At 38.5% G+C, this 26,311-nt stretch overlaps 1 protein-coding gene across 4 annotated transcripts in view; it reads left to right on the plus strand.

Annotated features, from left to right (window-relative positions):
* LOC131696358 (acetylcholine receptor subunit alpha-like) overlaps nt 1–26,311 on the plus strand; it is a 701,515-nt gene that overhangs the window by 487,191 nt on the left and 188,013 nt on the right. The window lies entirely within an intron of this gene.

Below are 26,311 nucleotides of genomic sequence, written 5' to 3' on the forward strand. Positions count from 1 at the left end.
GACTTCAGGTCTTTTCGCATAAGACCAAGTATTCGTGATGTGGGACATCTGCTGAAGGTGAAAATGCAGCTTCGGTTTTCGGAAGTCACCTCCATACAGCATGAACACGTCAGGCATGCGGTGCTGTTAACCTTCAACAAATTCGGCGAAAAGATTTATTTCGCAGAACAGCGTGAAACACGTGCTTGTTTGTGACAACGTAGAAATCAAGATCCCTATATACATGGATAATGGAAATATTGAAGTTAAATTAGATGATTCCAGTTACTTGCAAAGTGGCAATTAAAAAATCCATGTCGAATTTCGGAGCAGTAGAATCTATTACGGAGGACACATGGAGAAACTACTTCCCAGGTATTTCAAATGGTGTCTTTGACCAACCCATTCCCTCCTACCTTACCCTGCAGTACAAAACAGAAGGGGGTGATACCATTACACAGCGAACTCTTTGTACATATCAAGGACAAACGAATACGTGCCAGTTCTGTGAACAAACGGCACACTACGGACAACCCTGCCCAGAAACCGCTGAGGAAAGCTCACCTGCAGAAATAAATGCTAACACCAAAGCTCCAATATCTTCACCTGAACCGCAAACGGTTGCCAAATTTGTGGCTGCTGTTCAGGCAATAATGACAACTGTAAAAGCTGCGTCAAGTACTTCAAACTTAACAACCAATACCACCAGTGAAGAAACTACCACCAAGAATGGAGTGTTTACATTCGTGACCCGCAAGGGCAAGAAGCCAGGAAGAACATCTGATCACGAGTATCAAGGCAGTAATCAAGATGCTGATATGGGCGTAAACGACAACGAGAGAGACATGGATAACCCCGAAATTGGCGAGAGAAGGAACATCTTCCCGACGCGAAAAAAGATCTCCGCTCGCAATAGCAAGTTGCGCACACGGGATCTTACAGGCTCAAAATAAAATGTATTGTAATTTTAATTTTTAACATATTGTAAATATATAAAAAAAACCCATGGCTCCTCTAAGCTAACGCATTGAGCCGTGTCAAATAAAATTAAAAAAATTATTGGCCGATATCGTCAGTGGATGGAATCTGGTTGGTAAAAATCAAACAAGAATCGTGGGATATCACCAAATAAACCACCTTTAGTAAATGTCTGGGGAACATCGAATAATTTTAATGTGCTAACAGGCGGATCCACTTTACTGCGTCTGAAAAGAGAATCCTGAATGTATCTAATGGCATTTTCGTTTTCAACATTGCACTACACCGGTGTTGCAGGTGATACACTCATTTAAACTAAGATGCAATAATTCTATCTCTCCTCGATGTATCACCAATGTATTCAGTATGTAAAAACGAAAACGCTATAAAGTGGGTTGAGCACCAGTGCTCGAGAGCTCTAGTATCGAGTGGTGACATAACTACGTACTTGTACGATTTTAATCGGTTCGCCAAGCATGCGGTGCGAGTTTGCTAATATTTCTTTGCACCTTGCACACATTCAACACCCATAAGCAGCTGCAAAGCATTAAGCAATTCTTATGTTGGCCTTTTTCCTGGTTTATGTATTATACCAGAAACGGAACAAGTTGTCGGTTGTTACCTCTTAGCATCACCGCGGTTTTCCTCCTGCCTACGGGTAGATTATTATTGTAGCCGCTGGTCAGAGTGAAAATGGAGTCCCAGAGCAGGTTAAAAGACTCCAAAGACACTTCGGATTAATTTGTTGAAATATATTAAATATGCAATTAACGTTACTAGCTACGCGTAAATACACGACAACTCCAACACGCTCGGTTCCTTGAGAACCGATATGCACAAAAATATTACGAATGAGTGAACTTTTTAAATACCCTCGAGTTATGCATTACGGGAAGTTGCAGTACTGTATACATTCATTACTGAGAGCAGGGAAAAGAAGAACTTCTCAAATTTCTTCCTAAAATCATTAATGACATGTAGTATCGAAGCCTCGAATAATACACTGTAAATCAACACATTAGTTCATAATTATACGACATTATTGGTATAAAATAGCTAGCAAAATCGTTTCTATTAATTCGACAAGTAGCAAGAATATATTCTTCCAAATAAAAGCTATAATGCAATAGCTAACCGGTATGTCAAGGATTGACTAAATTTTCTGGGTCGCAAACAGATATTTTACTTTAACCCTAGAATGATGCACTGGGGTACAAATGTACCCCATGCCATGTTTGGAGCCGTGTGAAGACGAGAATTCGGCATTTGCCTACCTGAGACGCTAACCATAATTCAATTTTGAGTTCATAATAAGAGTAGGACAAGGTGGTAGAGCCAGTTTGCTTTTGGTTTTTGTGTAAGCAGGTGTCAAAGTTGGCGTGGGGTGCATTTGTACCACGTGTATGGTTGCCGTTAGTGTTTTGTTCTGTCAGTGAAAATGTGACTCGTGACAATTCCAGTTTAAATACTGGTTGTTTTACTACTTAAGTAACAATAAGTATAATGTAATTGTTTTTAATCATTTATTCAATTAATTGAATTTAATTTTGAAGTTGAAAAAAAATCGTTCTCATTTACACTGAATTTTACTTTTTATTTTCTATTTTTTGTAGTTTTAAAGATAATGGCTACCAAGTATAATCTGTGCACAGTAACTGCTGTAACAATAGCGTTGTGTGTTACCACCCAAGTAACAATTAAAATGCTTGGATTATCTATCATTGTTTTATCTTGGTTTCTGGAAGGATTCCTTGAAGCCGAGGATTTTATTATGGTTTTATGCTGTTGTCATTTTATTTACTCCGTAGTTACGCTATAAAACTTTGTTATGACTACCACGATAAAGCTTTAGAATACTAGTTTTAGGAATGGTTCTAAAAGGGCTCTGAATACTTTTTTAAAGCTGGAATAAAACTAACATAAAACAACTATTTTAGTCATAAGATAGTTTTATCGTAGCTTAATGCCAATGCTCAAGCTATTTGATTTCTATAATAAAACCACTTGAAAACAATTACTCCTATGAGGGGCGTAATATACACTAAGGAGTTATAATAATTGTCAACAGATTTTCGTACTCTTTATTTACTTGATTGTACTGTAGTATCTATCAACCGCAAAGAAGCTACTTCAATAATAGTATTTTGTAATTATATCTTAAAATCTCCCAACTATTTTTTTGAGGCAATGCAACTTAGTTAATCTATGTTAATTTCGTCTATAAGGTTTATTTCAGCATATCTGAACAACCAATGACATTAATGTTTATTTATTTTTCCTGGATGATTATCAAGATGGTAGATAAAGGTGGGCGTTTTGTTATGGAAACTGATGCGGTTGTCAAACATGAGAAGCTAAAACCAAGAAATGCTTCGTTTTTCTGTGGGATAGTATATACGTATTTATTACGAATTTAACAGTCGAGTCCAAGGACTAACTATCCCAAGGCTGGCGCAATCCTATTTTGGGGTATAGAAAACTCCACACCTGAACAAAGCTGTTGAAAGTTCGCGAAAAATTACCGAATGCGACGAATATTTTTAATTGTGTATACATGCGCTCCACTAGTTCTTTTATCTATTCGATTCTTCTTTTTAGAACTTGATCAGTACTCAGAGTACAAGACAGTATATTTAGTACATGCTACAATTGGCAGTAGAAATCCTTTTTCAAACTGCAAAGTGCTGGTTTGTCGATTTCATCCGCGAGGAGCCAACCAAGTTTAAAATCAGCTATTACCACAATACTTCTCAAACGAAATCCCAGAAGAAGATACTCTGTTCGATTACCTATGTCAAATCCATCGTGACAATATCTAGTAGTAAATAGCATTGCCTGACTTATGCTATAACTAACTAATAGTTAATACTAATTGTTTCAGTAATACATCGCATTATTTAGCATGTAATTTTAAATGGTGTTTTCGTGCATTTGCCGCAAGTATCAAATGTTCTGGTAATGAATATCCATTGTATGATAACCAGAACATTTCACATATAATATTATCAATTTTCAATATTTAGAATCATTTGATTTTATCAAATCGGTTGAAAATTCGTAGTTTTAGTAATTTTTGTGAAGAAAGTCAAAACCGCGATGTACCATTGTTTCAACAAATTTTGTACTTTTACCTACACGGTTGTTCATTTCTTTTGTTTGCATTTTTACTTGCGAAAATTGCGATCAAGCGCGTGGTGTACGTTTGTACGCCAGTGCGACGTTCAGTGGCGGATCCAGGGAGAGGGTCCTGGGGGTCCGGACCCCCTCCGAATTTTTTTAACCCTTTGAGAAATTTTAAATTAGTTTTAATTTTATACTAGTTTCAAACATAAAATCATTTGAAACCAAATTTTACCACCAAAACTGATTTTCATTAAATGAGCTTTTGACGTATAATTTATTGTACAATGTTCATTCCAAAATCAAAATTTCGGACCGCTCCCGAAATTTTTTTCTGGATCCGCTCCTGGCGACGTTCAAAAGTAGAAAAAGTAAGCGTAACGTTCTAGAGTTAAGTAGCCACACGTAAACATCCACATCATGAAGTAACCCAAACAAATCTTGACACAACACGTTTTCATCTCTATCTCTTCATTTTCTATTGAAAAATATTGACAATCTCAATTAGATACAGAAAAGGTTTCCACCCGTTTATTCTGCATCATGGGCAAAAAATAATTATTGCGCTGTCAAATTTAACTATAGCACTATCAATTTTAACCATGCTCCAGAGCAGGGTAATTTTGCAAATATTTTTCGGAGTGTCAGATTTTAACCAAAAGTTAACAATTTCGTCAAATGGTTCACAGCTTAGTACGCCTTACTTGGGAGAATGATACATTGGGCTAGACAAAATAGAGGATTGGACGTTATATGCTTCGAGATGAACTGGCACAAAATTTGGGTCCTCCTCCACACGGCTCACAGAAGCGAGGCTTGTTGGGCTTGCTACTCCACGAACTGACAGTTTTCTGTAACGTCGGAGAAATCGTTGAGATAAACAAACGGATTTCTTGAAAATTGATAATTGGCAATTGATGGTTCTTACGGTGGAAAAAAAATATGTACATCAGATTCTTGACGTAAATTGCGCCATAATTACACTAAACACTGCGGATAATTATAATCAGTGCATCTATGTGATTATTAGCAAAAAATAGGGAATTTGGCTGCGTGCCATTAAAACATATCCAACCGTAATACCCTGTTCCCAACAGTATATAAATTTCATCTGATTGTTTTCACCGACGATTTCTATAACGCCAGCTCGTCAAATGTTTACACACTAAAAAGCTAGCCTAGTATATGTAAACGGTGCTTCTCCCGAGGACCGGTGTTTACTTGGCCACTTCGTCCGACTTTGCAAATTTTGTCTAGCGGGTCAAACCGAGATCCCCTAAGCTATACATACACTGCAATCCTATCAGCCCGCAAAAAAATGAATTTAGATAAATCGATTAAACCTTGATTTAAAATATTTTGAAAGTACAGCATCATCAATTGAGAGCGGCACAATAATGTTAAATAATAAAAGCTGCCAAGCACACTGCTGTCACATATAGCAATATTTCGTTTTACAAATCTCCCCGAGCACAGCAGAATAACAGAGTTCACAAAATGCTTTGTGTTGTTTTAAAGAGAAAAAGTAGCAAGTAGTTGTATCAAAATAAGTTACTAGCAATAAATACCAGGTTGTTTTGATTTTATTTCTTTGGGTTGTATTTTTTTAGAAATTCAGTGAGGTTTGGTTTTGAATTTTATTAGTAAGGAACGGGAAAGATTTTATAGTATTAGTAGAATTGTTTAACTACCCCAATAACCCCATAATTGTTTATGAATCAAATGCAAAGTATACCGAAAAAGAAGTTCAAATTTCCATTGCTTTTTAAAGGGCAAATTGTCACTGAAATACAGCAGAAAATTTTATATATTTTTTGCTTCTCCGACACGCTCGGGTCGTTTATAAGATTATCCACGATAAACTTTCCCCCATCGTTCCCCTTTTGGAAACATTTTACTGAGTGGATGGAAGAAAACAATTGAATGTATCAATTTCCCAAGTGCTATCGTTTTGCTGCCAGTAAACTACATTCCTTCGCAAACCCAGATGCAATCTTCAATTGTTTTCTCCTTTCCTATCTGATTGTGCTGTCTATGGACTTGATTCTATTTTCACTTCTTACACCGTAAAACACCAGTACTATTCTCTGTGTCACAAGAGCGGCTGTGGACCGAAACAATAAATGCCTCTCGTTTGCTTTCGTGGCATAACCGAAGTGTAGGGGAAAAGCGGTGAAGATGGCTCATCTTTTGTCAAGTTACAAATACTTTTAGCCTAAAATTTTGATATTATTACAGAATTCTACCAAGTTTTTACGTAGCCGGCAACCCTCCTCCAACTGAAACTAATCAGACTAAACGAAACAGCTTCAGTTATGTGGATAATGCTAACGTCGTTTTTGCTTGACCAAGAAACTGAGTCAGGGTCTAACCTCAACCGCTGTCAGTTCATACATTTTAACAATAGTTGGGGATTATAACCCGACTCAGTTTCGCCCCACCGAATAATAAAATAATCCCAATTATTAATCCTTTTAGTTGATGTGAGCAAAACTTGTAGAATAGCTAGAGTTGTTTAAATCCACCCAGGCAAAACGGGCTTGATTATAGTTAAAATTTCCTCAACACTGTTTAATCCTCTGCTGCCCAACCCTGCCGTTTGGCGGGGTTGAGGAGATTTGTTGTAAAATGTACAATACACGTTTTCATGTTGCACCCCCACTAGAAACTCATCACGAAATTCCCAAAGACAAAGACACTGTTGCTTATTGAAATCATTATACAAAATGATGTTTGAGTTGAAAATTTGGTAATTTGAGGGATAGGAGAAAAAACTATTGTGCGCTATTCAATTGAAAAATTATCACACTTCTTGAAGCTAAAAAAAAAAAAATAAAAAATTTGGTAAGTTACTTTACAGTTGCACTTTACCATAAAATTGATATGTTGTTGTCTATAGCGACTTGAAACTACACCTATAAGCTAAAGAACTTACCCCGCCGGTGAAGGTGTTGGGCAGGAGGGCGGAAAAAATTGTGTGTCCAATGTTTTTGTAACTTTAAAATAAAGGTGTTCATTTGGTACTAGTTTTCTCAGTTTTCTACAGATTTCAACTGAACCACGTGCAAATGATCATGTTCATTAATCTCACAACTTCTAGCTCAAAGTATGCCTAGCATAACCTGCGTATAACTAAAAATCATAAATGTCAACCCTCTGAATTAATTTAGAGACATGTTAGCTGGTTTTGGGCAACCTAAAAACGATTCCAAATTACGCCCAATAGATGATCAACCAATAATAAGCATTTGAAATCATTCGAACACTAGCGGAAAATTTCCGACCGAGCCCGGAATTGCGGAATCAGGTTCTTCAGACCAACGTTCGTGTGAATATTACTGCCATGAGTTACCAGAAATTAAGGACTTTATACAAGGAAACCAAGCTTCCACTTTCCACTGCTCAACCGTGCATCTAGCACAATACAGTAAAATACATTTTTTCATAACCATGTCAGTTTGATACTGAAGGACGATAGAATACTCTGCTATCGACCGTTACTGATATGCACAATAATAACTATAACATTTGTTTGTGCAAAAATATCATCCAACTTCAAATCCACACAAACGAAAAAGATGGATGATCAACGTAAATTTCAGACATTATTCAGTAACTATATAAACTGTATAAACGATGCGAATCTTCGTCTATTCAATATTATTTCTAAATATAACTTATTAAAGGATCAATACACTAGAAGATTTACTAAGCATGTAATGCTCAAAAGAGACAACTGTTATATAAAAAACTTATTACTTAAAGAAAGTTAAAACAGTCCCAATGAGATTGGACTCAAAGAAATCCTTCTCCAAGTGACAAAAAAGGAGATAGACTTAGAAAAGTTAGTAAAAGATCATACTACGAAAACATATTGAATAATAGCAGTCATGCTAACGTTTGGAAAAATATAAACTCACTATTCGAACTACCGAAAAAGAATCAACAAATAACATTAAATGTGGACGGGATTGGTACAACTAGTACTGAGGCTAGTGACGTTCTCAATACGTATTTTTCTACAATTGGGCAAAAACTAACTGACAATATTCCTCCGATACAGAACTGTCATTCCTACAGAATTATTCGACGTGTGACGTGAATTCAATACTCCTGCATCCTGCAATGTTGATTGAGGTCTTGTTACTCATGAAGGAACAGGATCCAAAAATAGTCCAAGGCCAGATAATATTTTACTTGCTGTCTTTGAAAAAAGATCCGATTCCCTTCTCAAAAATCTTATGTAATACATTAAATTTGATAATTGAAACAGGAGAATATTCTGAATGCCTGAAAGTGGCAGAAGTCACACCAATACTCTATATCAACGTTATCTGTTTTTAACAAAATCCTGGAGAAAATGTTAGTGAACCGTTTGGCATGCAACGTGCTTTACAACCTACAATACGGATTCAGACATGGATGTAGTACTACTACCGCTGTTACAGAATTCATAGAATACATTATCAATAAAATTGAATCTATGAATGTTGAAGGTGCTGTCTTCTTAGATTTGAAAAACATTCGATACTCTTGAACACTATATAAATTAGAATGCTATTGTGCTAGGGGTATGGCACTTAAAATCATGCGAGGTTATCATTTAAATAGGAAACAATTCGTCATTATAGAATGTAAATATAGATCACTGCTGCAATTAACTACAGGAGTGCCTGATGGTAGCAACATGTGACCTTTACTTTTTCAGAAATATTTAAATGATATAGCAAATTTCTCACTCTATGGAATCCCTCGGTTTTTTATATACTGCTCTATTTGATCCTTGCCGTTGTGTAAATGACATGGTTATTAATAGAATCGTGTATGATCTTCATATATTGAATAACTACTTTAACACCAACCTTCTGTCCTTGAACTTAGTAAAAACAAAATATATGATTTATGCTCCTAGAAAGAAAATTTTCACGCACCCGAAATCCGATGCTAGGATGAAGTGGTTTGCGTTGCGTTGCGTTGTGATGATGATTTTGGCGGATTGCACACTAACTTCATCGTGTTTGACTGCTGATTATCTAATAAGAGTTGCTTAGGAAGTGGTAAGTAGGAATTCATACCAGTTCGTCCCATATTAAAACCTCAACAGCATGATAGCCATCATTGCCCCATCTCCATCGTTCACGTGGAAGGATAACGGATAAAGTAGACAGCATTCAGACAAATTCCGCTATTTCTTTTCTATACTAGATATACTACCGAGTGATAATACGTTGTACAGACAAAGAATATTTCCTATTTTCCATACCGGATTGTTTGTGACATACACAAACGACAATATCGAACATTGAAGGGAAATATAATGGATCGTAACCTGATGCACGGGTTGGTCATCAAAAGCGTAAATTGAAATTAGATTCATAGATTCACTCTGCAAGACGCAAGCAGTTTCACGCGCGCGTCGTTTGTCCCCCTTCCCTGCCAGCATACGACCACAGATCCTAGCCGATCTTCACTAATGCCACTTCCGCTCGAAACGATCCTGAGACAGACTCCAATCCGTCAACCTGTCGAAATGAACGAACTGACAGCGGTTGGGGATAGAACTCGACCCAGTCCCGAGTTTAAGTAAAAACGGCAAAAGGTGGCCTGTACCCCGGTTGGCACCGCGGGAATGTAAAAGATAGGAGGTCTGTATCAGAGATGAATGGCGACATCGATTGGCCTTATGTTGCACGATAATACAGCTTGCCAACCTCCGATGCTAGAAGGAAGTAGTGTCGAAAGTGAAACAATTCAAGCACCTGAGCGTCACTTCTGACTCAAGACTCTCTTGTCTATTACATATTCAAAAACTCGAAAAAGAAAGTATCTTCTCCATGTGGAGCAATGCAGTGTGCAAAAATTCTGTACCTCCTCATGTTTTACTCAGTTTCTACAACGCTTGTATACATTCACATTTACTGTACATAGTGATGGTGTAGGGTTGTACATTAAGGTGGGACAAAAAATAGATTCCTGCTCCGAGCAACTTTTTAGGTACCATTTGGGTCCTAGAACAACTGTGCAAATTCTTAGCTCGATCCCTGAAACTATATTTTTGCGACCACTGTTTAAAGTTTACATGGGATTTTGTTTGGGAAAATTAACTTTCACAAAATAATACCTCCAGGAGTCGCCCATTGCTTCCTAAACCGTTATATGGCTTTTATAGGAAATTTAACTAAGAAACAATGTCTCGAAAACCACGAAACGATCTGATGCTTGAGAAAAGTTATTAAGCAGAAACCGATTGATGCTCTGGCGATTGATAAAATATTCATTTATTCTAGCACCACTGCTGTTGGTTGTCCAATTTTGCTTTAATCTTTTCTTCATGTGTCTAAATCAATTATCTGAACAGTTTGACCACTTCACAATAGGTTTGAGGGATAATTTGAGACCTCTTTTGTACATAATAAGAGAAAGTAAAATTTTTTGTATATAATTCGACTGTCAGAAGCAGTGATCTTAAGAAAATTGAAATTCTCATCAATCTGCAGATCATCAATCGGTTTTTGCTCAAAAACTTTTTCAACAAACATGAGATCTTTTTACAGTCTTCAAGACGTTTTTTTTTTTATTCAAATCGTTTATTTGATAAGGCACGTTGCGTTAGCTTAAAGGTGCCAATTTTGTTTTGTTTTACATTTTAAATTGCTTAAAACTAGGGGATTACATATTGATTTTTTTTTTAAATGAAACTAATGCGATTTTATAGCTATCTTATATATCTACACAAGGGGATAATATTGTTTTCGTAAGATTAGGGGGGTCATTTAGTTTTTGTGGCAATATGGTTTGACATTTTTATCAGTGAGATTATTGGAGCAAATAATGTTTAATTAAGGGGGACAATTTTTTACGACTAACTTAAAACTAGGCATAACTAGAGGGCATGATTGAATTTTGTAAAGATTCGTAATTATAGTTATGTTTGTGGGTAGTAGAGTTGGGCAATTTCAACGAGATTATATAATATAATAGTTAAAACTAGAAGAGACAAGAAGAGCTAAATGCTTCGTGATGATATTGGGGGGGGGGGTGGGTAGGGGTGTTACTTCTGGGTATAAGAGTCAGGGGAGGGAGGGTAGACAAAGATGGCAGGAAGAGAAAATTATTTCAGTTTCAGGCATCGTGAGATCAACGGATGGATTACAAACTCGGGTGGCCTTCTTCAGGGGAATCATGTACTGGGACGCCGGGTGGTCCTCCTCAAGATGGCAGGGGTTTTTCCAGACGATTTCGTAGTACGGCTCAGATGTGGATCGGCTACATTTCGAGTTAAGCGTGTTATGTTCGTGCCGTAGGTCCCGTGTTTGTTGGCTCATTCGATACAGATGGTTTGATACAGGTGGAAGAGCGTTCTGAGAATGATAAGGAGATAACAAGGGGCAGTTAGACTTGTATATTGATGGTTTTCACAAAGGTGTATATAAGGGACATATAGAGAACGTCGCGGCTTGCCAGCACATCTCGAACCGGTACGTTGGTTGGTCTTCCTCGGGCCCGCAGGGTATCCATTAGCCGAGACCTAGCGGAACTGTACTCGGTGCACGCCCAGACAATGTGCTCGATGTCGTGATAGCCGTCGCCACAAGCGCAGATACCACTATCCACGAGCCCAATACGCCGGAGATGTGCATCCAGCGTGTAATGGTTTGCCATGAGTCGGGACATCACACGAATGAAGTCACGACCCACATCCATCCCCTTGAACCAAGGTTTCGTCGATACCTTAGGGATTATCGAATGTAGCCACCTTCCCAGCTCTCCACTGCTCCACGAAGTTTGCCAACTTTCGAGGGTTCTCTGATGAGTAATACTGAAAAATTCGCTGAAGCAAATTGGTCTTTCGTAAACGTCTCCTTCTAAGGCACCCACCTTAGCTAAGGAGTCTGCCTTCTCATTGCCCGGAATGGAGCAATGAGAAGGGACCCATACCAAGGTAATCTGGAAAGAGTTGTCAGATAAAGCACTCAGTAGCTCCCGTATTTTCCCCAAAAAATACGAGGAGTGCTTGCCTTGTTTCATCGAGCGAATAGCGTCAATGGAACTGAGGCTATCCGAAACGATGAAGTAATGGTCTGCGGGTAATGTTTCAATGACTCCAAGGGTATACTGAATGGCAGCTAGTTCTGCGGCGTAAACTGAAGCAGGGTCACTGAGTTTGTAGGAGGCGGTGAACTTTTGATTGAAAATACCGAAGCCAGTGGATCCTTCGAGGTTTGATCCGTCAGTATAAAACATCTTAGAACAGTCGACTTCTCGGAATTTATTATAAAAAATGTTTGGAACCACTTGTGGGCGTATGTGGTCCAGAATTCCACTAATCTCGTCTTTCATGGATGTGTCGAAGAAAACAGTAGATTCAGAAGTATTTATGAAATGCACACGGTTGGGATTGTAAGAAGAAGGGTTAATATTCTGCGCCATGTAGTCAAAGTACAGGGACATGAAACGGGTCTGAGAATTGAGCTCAACAAGCCTTTCGAAATTTTCAATCACGACCGGGTTCAAGATATCGCATCGAATGAGCAATCGATATGAGAGTTCCCAAAATCGATTTTTCAACGGGAGAACGCCCGACAGCACTTCGAGACTCATCGTATAGGTCGACTGCATGCACCCTAAGGCGATACGCAAACAACGATACTGAATTCTTTCGAGTTTGATGAAATGTATGTTCGCGGCGGAGCGAAAGCAGAAGCATCCGTATTCCATTACCGACAGTATCGTTGTTTGATACAACCTAATTAGGTCTCCTGGGTGGGCACCCCACCATGTTCCGGTTATTGTACGAAGAAAGTTGATCCTTTGTTGGCATTTCTGTTTCAGATACCGAATATGGCATCCCCAAGTACCTTTCGAGTCGAACCAGACCCCTAGATATTTTACTGTGAAGACCTGAGCGATAGTTTGACCCATTAATAGAAGCTGTAGTTGTGCTGGTTCACGCTTCCTTGAAAATACAACTAGCTCAGTTTTCTCCGTGGAGAATTCGATACCCAGCTTAATAGCCCAAGCAGACAAATTGTCCAAGGTATTCTGTAATGGTCCTTGTAGATCGACAGCTTTGGGTCCCGTAACAGACACCACGCCATCGTCTGCAAGTTGCCTTAACGTGCAGGAATTGTCAAGACATTCATCAATGTCGTTGACATAGAAATTGTATAAAAGGGGGCTTAGACATGAGCCCTGGGGAAGGCCCATGTAGCTAAATCGTGATGTCGATAAGTCACCATGCGAAAAATGCATGTGCTTTTCCGACAACAAGTTTAGTAAAAAGTTGTTTAAAGTCGCTGAAAGACCATGCTGGTGCAGCTTCTCTGAAAGAATGTTGATCGAAACTGAATCAAAAGCCCCCTTAATATCTAGGAACACTGATGCCATCTGCTCTTTGCTAGCATAGGCCATTTGAATTTCAGTTGAGAGCAACGCAAGGCAATCGTTCGTCCCTTTGCCTTTGCGGAAGCCAAATTGTGTATCTGACAGTAAGCCATTTGCTTCAACCCAATTGTCGAGGCGAAACAAGATCATTTTCTCGAACAACTTCCGGATACAGGATAGCATTGCGATCGGACGGTACGAATTATGGTCGGAGGCTGGTTTTCCTGGTTTTTGGATGGCGATGACCTTCACTTGTCTCCAATCGAGTGGGACAATGTTAGCCTCGAGAAACTTATTAAATAAGTTCAACAAGCGTCTCTTGGCAGAGTCAGGCAGATTCTTCAACAAGTTGAATTTGATTCTGTCTGGCCCCGGAGCTTTATTGTTACACGACAAGAGAGCAAGTGAGAACTCCACCATCGAAAAAGGTGTTTCGTTCGCGCTATCGTGAGGAGACGCGGCGCGGTAAATCTTCTGTGCCGGGGCGGAATCCGGACAAACCTTCTTGGCGAAATCGAATATCCAACGGTTTGAATATTCCACGCTCTCATTAGTACTGTTTCGATTTCGCATACGTCGGGCTGTTCCCCAAAGAGTGCTCATCGATGTTTCTCTCGTTAATCCGTCGACGAACCGGCGCCAATAACCGCGTTTTTTGGCTTTCATCAAACTCTTCATTCGCTTGTCTAACGTCGCGTACTGTCGAAAACTAGCGGGTAACCCGTCGTTCCGGAAGGTCTTAAACGCGGCGGCCTTCTCTGCGTACACGTCTGAGCACTCTTTATCCCACCAGGGATTGGGAGAACGTTTTTGTATGTTCGCGCCGGGTACTGGCTTAGTCTGAGCTTGATTCGCGCTGTCGAGAATCAAGCCAGCCAAAAAGCTGTACTCTTCCTCCGGAGGAAGTTCTTGGGTAGATTCGATGTTGTCGGATATCGCGGCAGCATAGCTCTTCCAATCGATATTTCGTGTGAGGTCATACGAAATATTGATTGATTTCAATGGCCTTGAACCGTTATTGATTGAGACTACAATCGGCAGATGGTCGCTGCCGTGGGGATCAGGAATTACCTTCCACGTGCAATTTAACCGCAGCGATGTTGAGCAAAGGGACAAGTCTAAGGCGCTCGGGCGCGCTGGAGGAGCAGGAATCCGTGTCATTTCACCCGTGTTTAAAATTGTCAAATTGAAGTTATCGCAAAGATCCTGAATTAAGGAAGACCGGTTATCATCATAGAGGCAACCCCATGCTTTACCGTGAGAGTTAAAGTCTCCTAAAACTAGTCGCGGTGCTGGCAGGGATTCTAAGATGTCTTGTAGCCGTCGGTGCCCAACCGCGGTGTTGGGGGGAATATATATGGAAGCTATGCAAAGGCTTTTGCCTTTGGTTGTTACTTGACAAGCGACAACTTCAATACCTGTTATCGAGGGAAGGTTAATTCTGTAGAAGGAATAGCACTTTTTGATCCCCAAAAGCACTCCTCCATAGGGGGTGTCTCGATCCAGGCGAATAATATTAAAGTCGTGGAAGTTGAGATCTATGTCGGAAGTTAACCAAGTTTCACATAATGCAAATGCATCGCAACTCAAATTATTTATTAAAATTTTGAAGGAATCGATTTTCGGGATGATACTTCTGCAATTCCACTGTAGAACAGTGATCAAATCCGTGACCTCGTTCGATGAGTTAGCCATCGAAGGATACAATCGCTGAGAGGAGGGGCCATTTAGCAGTCAACTGCTTCAAAAATGTTCTCACTGTAGGGAGAAAAGCTAACACAAGACTTTTAATAGGATCAGTAATATTGAAAGTTTTTATTATCCAGTCCACTATGTCCGAGAGTTTTATAATTCCAGTGCTGTGATTACTCTCGAACTGAAACAAAGGAACACTTGGGATTTTTTATGTTCCTGGAAGTGCTGGGAACTCCTTCTCTGAGCTTAATCCTCCGAGACCAGGAGCTAATTGCTTCGGTTTGGTTGCAACACTTCCAATAGATGTGACTTTCAGAGCCCCCTCAAGGGACACCTTCTGGCCTTTACAAGGAACTTTACGAGAGGAAGTGTTCCTCCTCTTCCTATAAATTCTAGGCAACCTAGTAGATGTTCCCTCTTGTGGGTTACCAGCCTCGCCCTCGTCAGGAGGCAAGTGAGTATAGATGTTTGCTGAGGATGGTGGCGTAGCATTCTTTAACATTTCTGCGAAAGAATGTTTGGATCGTCCCGCAAGGGAACGTTTCAGTTTATCCCCGCGTAGTTTGTACGCGGGACATGCCGAGATATCATGCAGACTCTCCGCACAGTAAGGACACTTTTCGGCTTGCCTACTGCACGAATCATCTAAATGATTCTCCCCGCATTTTCCACAGCGGGCCTTATTGCTACAATGGGTGGCTGTGTGACCCAGTTGTTTACACTTTGTGCAATTCATGACCCGCGGCACAAACAGACGCACAGGCAGACGAACCTTGTGCAAGAGGACGAAATTTGGCAAAGCGGTACCAGCGAAGGTCACCCGATAAGAGTTTGATTGGGGGTACGTTTTTGAACCATCCCCCGCAACTACTACTGAGTGCAAACGTTTGCACTCAAGTATTTTAACTGGCTGAAGTAAGCGGTCTCTGAATCGGCCAACCCCGTACTTCAGCAGATCCTCGCACGTCAAACTCTCATCGGTTACGACGCCTTCGGATTGTACTCTTACAGCCGGAATATACACGTTATAATCCCGCGTAAAGTGCTCACAGCAAGCAATATCGTTTGCCTGCTTTGAGTTGGCTAGCAACACCCTTATCTTGTCCGAGCGGACAATTGAAATTTCGGTCACAGCCGAGAACCGTTCCGTCAGGTCTCTAGAAATCTGAAGAAGATTCAGTGATTTAGTCTTGGGCCGAAAGAAGACCACAAATGGACCAGTTGAGAGTTCTGGATAGCATTTGGGCCGGGGGGAGCCTTAGAAGTTGAACCCGATTCACCTTCCATTTGACCATCCGGAGAGGGAACCATAGAAAACGTCAACGCACGGGGTCAGCGCCCGCGCAGACGGAAGAAAGCAATAAATGTGTTACAAAAGACAAAAACCACTTAGCTTTAAACTGGTGTCCAACGACGAACCGATCCAGCTTATACAGCTGGCTATTGTTTAATCCTCACACGCGAACAAAAGACTGAGGACCGAACCGAACTGGCAAAATAACCTTGAATGCGGATTAAAACTATTCTTTATCGCCTCACACAGCACTACGGACTAGAAAAAACAACCTCTGTCTCGATGGAGAGCTCGAAAACGAATGGACTTCAAGACGTTGTTTTCTTGACAAATTTTCTATAAAAATAGGGCATCTATTTATTTTTAGGAGGTAGCGGGCGACTCTTGGAAGAATTATTTTGCAAAAGTTGATTTCCCCATACGAAATCCCATGTAAACTTTAAACCGTGGGCGCAAAAATATAGTTTGATCGATCTAGCATAAAATTTGCAGAGTTGTTCTGGGACCTAAATGGGACCTAAAAAGTTATTCGGAACAAAATTTTATTTTTGTCATATAACCGTGTCCCACTGTATTGTACATGCACTACAAAACTGAGAAAATTGGAAACTCTTCAAAACCGCTGCTTGAAAACCATCTACATCATCTACAAAGTACCGCATCGTTCTACTACTATAGAGTTTTACTCTAACGAAACCTGTAGAATTCTACCGAATCGAGGATTGTGCGAAATGCAAAGGATAAGCTACATTTATAATCTAATGTTTGAAAACAATTAGACACCATAATCTTACTATATACATTTCCTCCCGAAAAAATTTCTTACTACGCCACTGTTTGGCGAGAAAAAAATGTTTTTAATATTGTTTCTCCGAGCTGCCTAACCCCGCTTTTGAGGGGTTATAAATATTGAAACTGAACCTTCCATAACCAGGCAATATTTTTCATTATTCTCATCATGAAAAATACTACTAAAGATTTTTGAAGCGCAATAAAAAAAAATTGGGCAGCAGAGGGTTAATAACCGGTATGTTGTCAATCTATTCAGAGCCCTCTCTTGTATATTGAATCTTATTTCTAGTCTTAAGGTAGCTGTAAACTTTCTTTTCCTTTGCAAAAAAAATATTTCAACGTTGTAACCTCCTAGTTTTAAGATATCCAAAATGTAAAAACAAAAACATTTGGCACCGCCAAGCTAACGCATTTGTGCCTATCAAATAAACGAAATGAATAAAAAAAAAATCTATTCAGATTTCCTGAGTTTAATATGCAGTTTAAGGGGCTTTTCTACTCACACGGTTTCAAATAATCGATTTTTTTCTTTGTTTATTTTCAATCAATATGTATCTAAGAATACGCCACAGAAAGGATTTGGTGAAAATCATATCTCTTGACATGTTCTTCGGCCGTTTCTGAGATACTAAGCGCGGTGGCACCACGATGGCGCTTGTCTATGGAAAAACCATTATTTAAAGAATTCAGCGTTCCATTCTTTACGGTTTATGTATATGTGAGCGTCTGTGAATGGTTTCTTGTTTTTTTTTTGGCGATATTATCGTACGGAAGAAAGAATGCGTTGGACATATTGAGGAGCGTATGGGAATGAAATTACGAAAACTGAAGAAAGAAATCAAAGGTTTCTGTGGGAAAGGAAAGGGAAAGTTGAGGGACAAATCCATCGGCCAGCTAACAAAATTTCATGGGCTGGCGATTCGGAGAAACTTAAATTATTTAGAACATATGCGAAATGCATAATGATTTATTCGAAGGATGCTTAGGAGCTCACACCCAAAACATCAATGAGTCTCTGAATAGTGGAATCTGTTCCTTAACGCCAAAACACATGCACAAATTCTGGCAGGCAGGTCAATGTTGTGACTTATTTGGCAGTCAGCATCTTCAACCAAGGATTTTCATCGATCTTTCAAGCTATGGAGGTGATGGGAATTACCTTGGGGAGTGAAGCTGAAAGATGTGCTACTCGACTCGACAGTGAACGTATAACTCGTTCTGAACGCAAAGTGGGTGTCGTGGCAAAACAGGTCCGAATTCAACAGAGAGAGCAAAATGTGCAAAGCCAAGAGATGCAGAGACCCGGTATAATAGATTTTCTAGTAAGGTACTACAATCGAGTTATACACAGTACTTTATCTTTAAACGCGTTTTCCCGAAAGTAGTGTTTTCAAGTAAGACTTTTCATAGAAGTACTGGCCCGATTTCAATAATTTTTTCTTCAGCTGTTCAGAAAATATACCGCTATATTTGGTCGAGAGGGATTCGCAAAATGTCAATTTGTTCTATTTTTATGGCCATAACGTAAATATTGGAAATTTTCACAAATCGTTACATAACTTTTACAAATTATAAAATAAAAGAAATCCCTCTCGTCTAAACATAGCCAACGTGACTATGATGATAAAAAAATATGAGTTTTTTGATTACAGTTTACCCAATTTTCCAAAACTTTACTTAAGCGAGACTCATGCAGTTTCAACATCAATGTCATCAATGAATTTTCAAAGTCGCGCGAGATTTTACTTTTCGTCTTCAAATGTAAAAATGAATAGTCAAAACATGTATCTTCAAAATAAAAAAAAAATTCAAAATCCATTGAGTAGATGCTTTACAATTTATTCCCAAAAAAGTGCTCAATTTTAGGCCTCGCGAGTAGAGGACTCCCTTAATATACAGTGTCCTGATAGCACATAACTTAAGTACACGAATAGTAAAATTCATTTTGTTTGTGAATTTCGAAAGGCGTAGTAAACCTCATTTATTGCATTGAATATTATGCGTTTCAATTTCTTTCATGCCCGGTTATGTCACAATAATCAACACAATTGTCAAAATGGTCGTAAAATGTTTATTTTTGAGCCATGCTAAAAAATATTTTACTGATGAAACACAAATTTTTCGCATAACATTCTAGCGAAATCATTTTTCAGCAACTGCGACTGCTCATTTAGGGAGCCAATAATCCAAGAGTAAATAAAGAAATTTAACGCTATATCTCAGAACGGGAACTGGATTCAATGACATTTATGCAAATTAATACCAAGGAAAATTTAAGCAAAATGCGTATATCCTAGCAAAACCTTAGAAGTCATCTATCCGATATGATATTCCCTATGTAATCCGATACTTTACACCAGTGATTTCAACCTTTTTCATTCTTTGTACCCCTTTTCTAAAGTCATCCGTGTCCCATCCAGTAGAAAATTAAATAAATGAAAGATAAAAATACTCGAAAAGACATAACGACAAGGATTGTGATTCGGTTTACGATTGTATTCAACTTTTATTTTGTTATGTAATTCTGATATGCTGTAGCAAATATTCTATATTTTGTTCTCGCGTCAAAAACTTAAATACATTTTGATGCTTTCTTGATCTGTTTAATTCACCCCTTAGACGAATCGAACCCTACTTTCCCCCTGAGGGTTGAAAACCACTGCCTTACACTTTTTCAGTTATTTCTAAATTACAATTTTTCATTGTCAATTAAAACATTCTACTAAAATTACTACTTGGCTGAATTTTGGCATGATAGCACTCGACTTCCATAATAATTATTTCTAAAAGACATTTAAAATCTTCCAGAAAACTATCGCATCAATTTTTAAATTAAATTTCATTTTTAGGATAGTGTCCGTAACAGCCGCTTTTCCCCTATACGGGTGTGCCGAGGACGGAAAAAACAATTTCCCTACCTACGAAGTTGTTCTCACCCATTCAGCTTATGCTACACGTGCGTGTCGTTTGACAAGGTCGGCGAACTGTTTCTCGACCTACTGTGGAGACACGATTTAGAAAGTTTGATAAAGCTCTCACGACAAACGGAGAGGTTCACTTCATTTCCGGCTTCTTCATTCGTGCAACCCGAAAAACAAAGTAAATATAATCGTTTTCACGTTGTGCCAACTAATAGCACCCGAATCAGGCAAATCTTTGCACCACTTGTGCTGCATGGTAATCATACCTTGCGCTGGCAAAAGATGCTGCCAAGATGGCGAGAACGAGTATTAAAACCTATTGCCAGCAATTCGGGTTCTCGGATGTTTCCCCCGTCTTCACTCTGCGGCACTGAGTGTTTCAAAGTGGTGCCTCATAACAATCATTACAATCGTCTGGCCCCGAAGAGTTGGTGCATAAACAAGTGGAAGGAGTTTGTTTCTTTATTTTTGGACGGAAATTAACCTCAAGAGAGAACCATTCTTTATCTTTTGACAAAAGTTTTTCGTGTCATTCTGTGCAAACAGCTGGATATTTGATTAAGTTTTCTCTGAGGATGATAAATTTTTTGTTTTCCAGACAATTAATGCTAGCTGATTAATATCTATTTCAACTGTTTCTTCTTTCGAAGCATTGGAACAAAAATAACGCTGTTGTTGAATGCTTTTGTTACGATTTGACCAAATGGTCAAAGACACAGTTACCGGCCTCGAAGTAAGAAAGCTCTTCTCATCAGGCAACCATAGTTTGTTTGAGGTCCGACAAGACAGGGTTTGTCATTTCCGTATTTGATAGTTGAAAATTGTGCAATTTGTATTGTTGGAACTTTGGCATTTTTGGAATTCTGATTTTCGTAATTTTCGATTTGGTAGTTCGGCATTTTATCATATTACAAATTAATTGTTAAGCATTTGACAATTTTACATTTTGCTTTTTTTTATTCGTTTATTTGACACGGTTCGATACATGAGCTTAACGAATATGCGTGGCTTTTAAATATTTACAACAAATAAATGATGAAAAGCCATATTCAAATTGTGTCCATCGAATTCTCCATTTCATTTTCAGAATCAACTGATAACATTGAAGATTCTTTGAGTTCGCTTACTTGATTGTCTCTATCGTCCATACCAAGGGGTTTCCAACAGCATTGATTACATGTCACTCCCAAAAAAAATTACCTAGATTACTTCATGGTTATAAAGATTACTTCTTCGAAAAACCGATTACTAATTAATTACTCGATTACTGTAAAATTCCTCGATTACTCTGGATTATTTGGAAACAAAGCGAGCTCTTGTTGGAATTACTTCAGATTATTCAATTATTTTAAGCGGAAACTGTTAATGCTTAGCAAATTTGTCGCTATTTATTAGATACACCTTTAATACATTCTGCTGGATTTTTCTCAATACAAGAATCCCAAATTTTGTGAACCGACAAAAAATTCAAAACGACTATTCGGATAAATAGTTAGCTGTTGTTTGCTTATTTTTTATCATTTCACACAATCTTTAACAATTTTTATAAAATTAAAAAAGGCAAGCGACATGCGTCTTCCTCAGGGTTCATCTCTTGGGCCCTTTTTGTACAATTTGCTTGTAAATGACATCTATGAATATCTTGTAAATATTAACACGCTAACCCAACTTGCAGATGATGGAGTGGTCTCCGTAAGCCAAAGCCATCGATCTGCAAGGTACTTAGGATAGTTCATCTGCTTCAACTTTCAACCGGGTTTAAGGTTTCCATGAACAAAACAAAGCTAGCCGTATTTTCAAGGAAGCGTGATTCAGCACAAGTACAGCTTCTTTTAATAGGTCAAACTATCGCTCAAGTCACCTCAGTAAGATATTTCGTCATCTGGTTCGACTCGAATACCACATTAGAAATCTGAATTAGAAGTGGCAACATAGGTTCAATTTTCTAATTTTTTTCAATTCAATAACTACAATATAGTGGAGTACTCTGACTCATCAAAATTCGACGAGTTTCCTGGCTTTGGCATATTCAATCAAAATTCACCGCTTTCCACAAACTGCTTCATGTCTCAGAATTAGCCGTAATTTGGGATATCCTTGGGATCGTTGACACCCTGCCTGTAGACCATTATTTCTTCGTTACGGATAGTGTAAGTTGTACAAAGTCCCTCCGTTCGATGGAGCGTGGAAAGCACTCCTAGAATTTTCTGGGGAAAGCACGGAAACTCCTGAGTGTTTTTTCCTGAGAAATCATACCAGATAAGTACCTTAGTTTGGGTCCCTTCTAATTGCTCCATTCCGGGTAATGAGAAGGCGCAAACTCTAGCTAAGGTGAGTGCATTAGAAAGTGATTTTTATGAAAGATCAATTCACTTCAACGAATTTTACATGTATTTTTCTCGTCAAGGAACACTCGAAAGAAGGCTAATCTCGTGGAACAGTAGAGACTTAGGAAGGTGGCAACATTCTATAATCCCACAAGTGTCCACGAAAGCCTGTTTTAAGGGGATATATATGGGTTGTAATTAAATTCGAGTGATGTCCATGCCAAATCATTATACGTTGTATGCGCATTTTCGGCATATTGGGCTTGTAGAGAATGATCTTTGAACTTGTGGCGAAGGATTATCACGACATCGAACATGTTGTCTGGTCATGAGACGAGTACTGTGGCGCCAGATCTCAGATAAATTATTTCTTTTGGGTTCTGGATGTGCTGGCGATAAATATCCAAACATAAGCACTTTCTTCTCTTTTCTCTGTCATTATCTGATCAGGACTAGCAGAAAATCTATCGCTGCACTATTGAAAACCGAATGCAAATAACGGACTGGAAGTCGGGTCTTTAAAAAAGACCAGCGGCGTGCCATAATGGAGCAAGTTTGTGTTCGTCTTGTTTCGTTTTCCGCCATCTCTTTGCTGTCCCTAATATGCTCTCTACTACTATATCCCCCGAATGTCGCACTTGTGAATGACCCCGTTGTGAATGTATTTCCAAAGAATTGATCCCCCATGTGAATGTCTTTCCAAAGAATATTTTGCGAACCTACCAAGTGCCGAAAAGTGTTTCTCCTAGTTTTAATTGTTAAATCAAAGAATCTTTCTTGTTAAAATGCCAAGATGTATTCAAATGTTTTTGATTGCCTCCCTACTTCTTAATTAAATTCAGTCAATCTCTTAGGGCCTAAGTAATTCAATTAACAACTTTTGTATATTACTGATATTCCTAGTTTTAAAATGACCATTGTATTAGCACAAAAAAACATAAAATTCTAAAAATATTTGGAGCTGAAATGCCCTAGTTAAATAGGGATCTCAAATAAACACTTCATATGCGTTAGGGGACATTATTTAATGTGCTACCGATTGTGTTCATTGTTGCGTTGTTACCAAATACATTATCAACAGTTCTACTTGTCTAGGAAGAAAAATATAATGATAGCTTGAAAATATAAATACACCGTATTGTTTCGTACATATCTGCAACGTGGTAACATTCTGATCCTTTAAATAGAGCAGAATTATTGATGAATGCAAGATTAAAAAGTAGATTCAATATATTGCCATGTCGTCCCCTAATGCAACATTTCGATTTCTGTATTTATTACTTTCAAAGTACCATGGAGTTTTTGAGGACTTGTTCGACGACAAGTTGTTAAAAGCAGCATGAGGTGTGCAAACCTTTTACTCTGAAGTTGCAATATCAATCTAGTATAAACTTGGAATAGGTAAATAGATAAAAAATGGCCGAATAGTAGTATGTAAAAATGAGAATAAAGAGAATTAGTGGGTAAAATATTTTTAAGTAACTAATTTGTATATGACCCCTTTCAGACAAAAATTAAACATGATTCGAAATTGAAAAACACAACGGGGAATGCATGTTAAAATAGCCCACCAAAAATTTACTTAATGCAAAATATGTTAAAAAGTAGGCACAATCCTGCTTTGATCGTATTATTATATGATGCAGTTTATCATTTAACCCTTTCTGCCAACGATATTTATAAACTATAATATTTTTACTATTGGATTTCGCCGACAAATGATATAGTCAACGGGCGTAGTCTGCTAAACAGAACACGAGAGAGTACCATGTACGCAGCATTGAGAATCGTTATTCCTCAGTAGTCATTACGGTAGAGTTTATGGCCCAATTATTTTGATACACTTTGAATAACAGGTTCCGACTGAAATCGAAGTAGGGGAAAGTAGACTAAGACGGACACAATGATGGATACCTTCCGTTTCTCACAAACTGGAAAAATGGTAAAAATATACTGATACTATACCATTTTTAGAGGATATGAAATGATTCTGAAAGATAATGCTATTATCTAAAACGCGAATTATCAGATATTTAAGCAAATCAATACTTTTTATCAAGGGCACGCTAATGGGTATAATTTTTGACGCCAGAAAATAATGATTGATCCCGGGAAATAGTTTGACATGATGTACTGGTTATTTAGCATACGACTGGTGAAAAACAGAAATTTTAATAAGTCGTTCTTAATCAAGGAACTTTTTTTTAAAATTTGGTATCATTTTGGGTATAACGGACACAATAGATGAAAAGATGGGAAAGATGGGCATATTTCTTGGGTGAAACACAGTAAAATGCCGTTAAATTGTACACCCTTTGGTTATTTTTTAATATCGAAAAATTGTGATATACCGAAAGAAAACAAAGTTGCGAAGTTTTTCACTCTTCTCTTGTCCTATCTTCATCTTTACCAACATCACATGTCCATCTTACCCATGCCAGGTGTCCATCTTACCCAAAGCACTTTTGAAACGACGATTTTGTGCTTCATTTTCACAACCATTTTAAACATCTTTTAGTTTGCAATTTTATTAGTATCAGTTACTGTGTTGATGAGATATGATCTCAAATCACGGTTGGCGTACAATTTGCTAGCACTGTTTCACTAGATGAGTCACATTTACTATTTCACCATAAGGTGTCCGTCACAGTTCCCCTAAGCCGCAAGTAAAATGTAATGTGAAATTCATGTGTGGAATAACCAAAAAATATTTAAAGGATAAGAGCAAAAATGTGAAAATGAACATAGAATGAGTCTTGTAGTAATGAATTACTTTGCGATTACTTTACGATTAACTGATTACATTGTATTTATGGTTGATTACGCGAATTATGTTAAAAAATAAAGACAATTACGCTGCTTATTATTGATTACCGAAGTAATCGACGGATTACCGCATTATTTCTAAAAATCGAAGTAATTCTTGATTAAGTGTCACTATTTTGGCTCGTTGGAAACCCCTTGATCCATACTATCATCAATACTGCTGTCTTGGAGATTGTTGACGACTTTCATTAGTTTATCCAGTTTGCGGATTACTTCCATGTTTTCTGTCTTCTCATTGTTCGTGCTGAATTGCTCTGCTATAACTGTAGTTCGCGTTAGTATTTGCTGTTAGTTTAGGGATCATCCATAAATGACGTAGCATTATATTGGGGAGGGGGGAGTTTTGTATATAGTGATGATGTGTGACGACAGGGGGGTAGGGGGTCATGTCATGCGACGTAGCTTTTTTAAAGGGGAATAGAAAAGAATTTTAAAAAAAATTACAGGGACAAGAGGGGCAGGGTTACCGTCAAACTACGGAATTACCAGGGGGTGTATTTAGAGGTTTGTGACGAATTGCTACGATGGGGGAGGGGGGTGTTTAAAATCACTCAAAGAATGCTACGTCATTTATGGATGGTCCCTTAGCACATGTTGCCGATTGATCAACAGTGTCATTCAACCCTCCGGCAGTCACATTACTGTCTACATTTAAGCGACCGCATGAAACTCTAATACGAATTCACCTGAATTACATAACTTTGTGTATGATGTACTCAGTTCACTACGCAGCATCCGGAGAGTTACTTGAAGATGTCTAAGTTATTTGGATTGGTTGCGGTAGATGTTCTAGTGCTGTATTTACCATAGTGTCTGAATTGTTTACAATACTGACACGTGAAACATATATTGTCATAAATACGCAACGTCTGGGAATATGTTGAGCAAGGTTACAGGGTCACGAAGACTGTTTCGCATGCATTCTCGCCACTCAAATCCCATCCAAAATGCCTTAAAAATCCTCGTTTAGCCTCCTAAGTTCATTCGGCGGGTCT

This window comes from Topomyia yanbarensis, chromosome 1, assembly GCF_030247195.1.
Source record: "Topomyia yanbarensis strain Yona2022 chromosome 1, ASM3024719v1, whole genome shotgun sequence".
Taxonomy (NCBI): domain Eukaryota; kingdom Metazoa; phylum Arthropoda; class Insecta; order Diptera; family Culicidae; genus Topomyia; species Topomyia yanbarensis.